Raw genomic sequence first — 5,310 nt, 5'->3', positions numbered from 1 at the left:
TCCCATTATATATATATATATATATATATACCACGTCTTCTTTATCCATTCATCAATCGGTGGATATTTGAGCTCTCTCCATAGTTTGGCTATTGTTGATAATGCTGTTATGAACATCAGGAGGCAGGTACCCCTTCCAATCTGTATTTTTGTATCCTTTGGGTAGATACCCAGTACTGCAATTGCTGGGTCATAGGGTAGTTCTATTTTTAACTTTTTGAGGAACCTCCAAACTGTTCTCCAGAGTGGCTGCACCAGTTTGCATTCCTACCAACAGTGTAAGAGCGTTCCCCTTCCTCCGCATCCTCGCCAATACCTGTTGTTTCCTGTGTTAACCTTAGCCATTCTGACACATATGAGGTGGTGTCTCATTGTGGTTTTGATTTGTATTTCCCTGATGATGAGTAATGTTGAGCATCTTTTTATGTGTCTGTTAGCTATCTGGATGTCTTCTTTGGAAAATGTCTCTTCATGTCTTCTGCCCATTTTTTATCTGGGTTATTTTTGGGGGGGGGTGTTGAGTTTGACAAGTTCTTTACAGATTTTGGGTACTAACTCTTTATCTGATATGTCATTTGCAAGTATCTTCTCACATTCCATAGGCTGCCTTTTAGTTTTGTTGATTGTTTCCTTTGCTGTGCAGAAGCTTTTTATCTTGATGAAGTCCCAATAGTTCATTTTTGCTTTTGTTTCCCTTGCCTCCTGCAACATGCTGAGTAAGAAGTTGCTACAGCCAAGGTCAAAGAGGTTTCTGCCTGTGTCCTTCTCTAGGATTTGGATGGTATCATGTCTCACATTTAGGTCTTTCATTCATTTTGAATTTATTTTTGCATTTCGTGTAAGAAAGTGGTCTAGTGTCACTCTTCTGCATGTTGTTGTCTAGTTTCCCCAGCAGCATTTGCTGATTAGACTATTTTCCATTGGATATTCTTTCCTGCTTTGTCAAAGATTAGTTGACCAAATAGTTGTAGCTATTCTAATTTTAATAAGCATCTACATTTAAAAACATTCAGGCTTGTAGAGAGGTGGGAGAGGGGACCCAACAACACTGTGTAGATGCCCCAAGGGTTTTATCCAGGCCCTAGAAACAGGCTTCATTTCTTTCTGACTAAGGCTCTTCATATAAATGTGGACATTTGGGGATCTCACAGTGAGTTCCTGGGGATGTTTCACTGAATCCTGAGGACACGGGATGCAGGAGGGTGGGATTAAGGGAGCCAGATCTAGCTCCAGAGTTGTGAGCAAGTCACTTAGTCTGTCTGAAACTTAATAGCCACTTTGTTAGATTTTTGTGAGGTTATGAGAATGGACATAAATTTGACTGTGAGCACTTTGTGTGGGCAGACTCCGAATATTCTGTTCATCACTGTGCCCCCAGCACTTAACACAGAGGAAGCTTTCATTGATAATGTCTGAATAAGTTAGAAACTAGTGCACAGTAGGGCCATCATTACATGTGCAATGCCATGGACTTTACCAAACTCGAAGAGGTGTTAAGAGATAATGTGAATGTGCCCACACTCTACCCTGGCAAGCATGTCCTAGAAATGACTTTCTCGTGTGCTTGAAATTATGGAGAGTCTGAGGTGCCTGCTTTCACTCTGCTTAGCATTTTCCCCTCTTGGTTGCTCCTTTATGGAAGAAAAGTTGTCACATTTCCTTTAAAAGTGCAGATTAACCTCTAATTAGGGAAATATGTAAAAACAGACTGACTACTGTTTTCTCCAAAACAGAACTCCCAAAAGCTGAAATGTTTCCTGGTTTGTGAGTGAGCCAAGGTTATTTGAAACAATTTTTCAAAAGTGATTTTCTATTAAATTTATCAAGCTACTTTTCACTATAGAAGAGTTGGAAACCATATTCTAATCATATAGTTGTTCTAGTGGATGTTTCAGAACCTGCAACATACACTTACCATATTTTGTTATGAAACAACTAGTCCTTTTGGACTATAGCACATTCTTGAGGTGAGCAGACTCAAAGTATTAAGAACCATATAAAATTCAACATTTTATTTACATTTAGGGAAAGTTTTTGAAAGTGTTTTATTTACTAAAGTAATCTACAGACTGAATTACATTTGGGAAAATTTTCAGAATTTAACAATAACAATGATTTCTTCCTTCCAATTTCCTTCCCAGCTTCAAATCTGTCTGTTAGAAAAAAATAGAAGGGAGAGGTTTTGGGTTAAAGGGATAACACTTTTTAAAGTGGGAAATATCATTCACATTTCAAGAAGGGAAAAGAAAAACAAAAACTGATAAGTAATTGTGACGTTCTGCCCACTAGCCTTTAATTGACACCTACTTCCGAAGAAATTGGGCTTTAAGAAAACCTGTTGAATGAGCTGCCGGTATTCCAATGGGCAAAATTGCTTTAGGTTTAAAAGAATTTCCTAACTTCACTGGGTTCTCTTTCATTTTTGCTAATGGAAGTCATCATAATAATATTGAGAGAGGGAGAGAGAGAAACAGCTCGCACACTGGGTCGTGCACAGGCTCTTCCACTTTTGACATGTGTATTCTTAGGCAAATCATTTAACCTACCCGTGCCTCTGTTTCTTCATCTAAAAATGGGAATGATAATAGCACTCACCTCATGGAAGGTTGTGAGGATTAAATAAACTATTCCATGCCTGGCTCAAAATAGTTGCTCAATAAATCTAACCATCATTGATTTATATAACAAGCAGTTACATAAATCTCCTCATAGCTTCTTGTGAATATGAGCAAAAGAACAGGACATGCTTTGATGGGAATTTTAAATCTTTTTTTAAGAAGAGTGGGAACCATCTTGACTCTCTTCACCCCTCACAAATCCAGTCATTCACCAAGTCTTATGAATTCTGACATCAATAGTTCTGGAATCCATTGCCCTTTATTTGTCTGCATTTCTGCCTCAACTCACTTCTGGAGCACCTCATCCATGAAGCTAGAGTCTCTTCCCGAAACTCCTTGTCTCTCAAACATCCTTCCCCTCTTAGTTCTCCAGCCCACAGAGCAATGATCTTAGAAACCTATGATTCCAGTTTTCTACCTGCTCATTGATAGTTAATGGCCACCACTGACCTTGGGATTGAGTGCAAATGAACCTTTGTGTCCTTTGTGTTGCTCTCAAGACCCTGCAAACTCCAATTTCATCTCTGCCCATGAGCCTACCATGAGCTCCCCGTGCCCATATCCTTGCATTTACATGTACATGTACTGTGTACACGCACATACACAGTTCCTTCAGTTCCTGACCTTCATGCTTTTGCCTCCCCAACCCCTATTCATTCTTTAAGTTTCACTTTAGAGTTCACTTCCCCTGGGAAGACTTAGGCAGCCCTTCCATGACTCCACAGTACCAAAACACTCAAACTGTGCAAGCTGTCCTTTGTCATGTATGTGGACTATAAAGTCAAAAAAGGCAGAAACCAATGTATCTTGCTTTCTTTCCACTGTGTATTAAGCACCTAATGTATTGCAGTGGATTAGTATATGTTGTTGAATAAAAATCTGTTACATGATAAATTGCCATGTTTATTCTGCTCTCTTCAAATTTAAAATTCAGCAAATCAGTACCTCATATAAAAAAGGAATATTTAAATTAGATGAGTTTTATATTACTTTCTTTCATGGGAGCAATGCATGAGAACAAATGGTAAACAAGAAAAAAAATGTTAAAATGTACCACTGAACACTTTTCCCCAGGCTGAACTGCTTTGACCTATTGAATTTTTCTTTCAGAAACAGCATGAATTTAATGTTCATTTTAGCAAAAGACAAAAAAGATTAAAGGTGAGAAAAAGAATTCATTTCACAGTCCATCATTTTCAGCCTCAAAAATAAATTAGCATTCAGCTGATGGGAGGGAGGTAAACTAATTCAGTCTCTGTGGAGGGTAGTTAGGTAACTCTTCAAGTTAAAATTGCTCATGCCCTTCAACCCAGTAGTTTACTTCCAGGCATTTTTCTCTAAGGGGATAAGCAGACAACATCACAAAGAAGATGGCTTCACCCAGATTGCCTAGAAAAGAGAGTCTGAAGCAAAATCTACATGGTTAAGCTTTGCGGAGAGGTTCAATCCTAGGGCAGTAAAAGTGATGGAAAAGGAAAGCCAGGCAAGATAGGAAGGAGAAAAAAACAAGTGGTCCTTAGTGAGGTGGCCACAATTTCACAATAAAGCCAGTCACTAGCTCGGGCCACATTTCTCTGGGGTGGCTGTGTGGACCCCCTGCACCTGGGAACCCCCTTGGGGTGGAGGAAGGAGGGGAGAAATCTATCTGTCATCTTTCTATCTACTGTCTCTCCCTGGTCAGTTTAACCTCCCCTCCTACTCACCTGCTCCCTCTGGATATTAGGTATTCCTGCACTTCCGGCTTATGCTACTTGGTTTATCCAGGCAGCCCTGGGAAGTCAGTCCCTACCCCCCCCCCAGCAAGAAACAGACCCCCAGCACTCTGGCTGAGTTGGGAAGCAGTGGGAGGAGCCAGAACTGTGGGTCCCTTTGAATCTGGCTGGGCCTGGGCTGAAGCTCTGCCACAGGACTCTCATCTTTGGGGGAGCATGAGACAGCCCCCAGAGCTAGGAGACTGGGCCTGTACAAAGGCAGTGCAGCTCTCCAGCGAGGTTCAGTGAGAAAGCAGCTGCAGGCCTGGCAGGCAGGTGGGGTCAGGAACATTTGGGGAATAATATAAATTGGATCAATATAGATGTACACTGTACATTCATTGTAACATGGTTTATGAGCCCCAAGTTTTATACAACTCAAATTTTCATGAATAGAGGATTAGTACAATAAATTTTAATATATTCAAAACTGTATTAAATCTAGTTAAAAACAATATTTAACATATGATAGAATGTATGCGATTATGTAAAGAGAATGTGACTGAGTGAGTGTGTGTGTGTGTGTGTGTGTGTGTCTAAGCCTAGAGATAGTAGGAGGAAAGATTTCTAAAATATAAAATATTAGTGGCCATTTTATCTGGGTGGTAATATTTCAAATGGCTTTAGTTTTTACCTTAATATTTTCTTGTACTTAAAAAAATTTATAATGATTACATATCATTTCATAATCAGAAATATTTCAAAGTTATTTATTGTGTTTAAACATTTCACATCAAGAGCAATGTTTAACTAATGATATCATGGCACTCATTATAAATAAGAGCAGAGGAATTTCCATTCTGGGTCTGCCATGCTCTGGTTGGTTCACTGTGACTCTAACCTGGAAAGGATTAGTGTGTATATCAATAATCCATAATATTACTTACGGCATTATTACCATGTATGATGAACTCACTTAATGAAGATTTAACTCTCGAGCA

Source organism: Neomonachus schauinslandi, chromosome 4 (genome assembly GCF_002201575.2).
Source record: "Neomonachus schauinslandi chromosome 4, ASM220157v2, whole genome shotgun sequence".
NCBI lineage: Eukaryota > Metazoa > Chordata > Mammalia > Carnivora > Phocidae > Neomonachus > Neomonachus schauinslandi.
The sequence above is the reverse complement of the archived record's forward strand: the minus strand, read 5'-3'. Positions refer to the sequence as shown.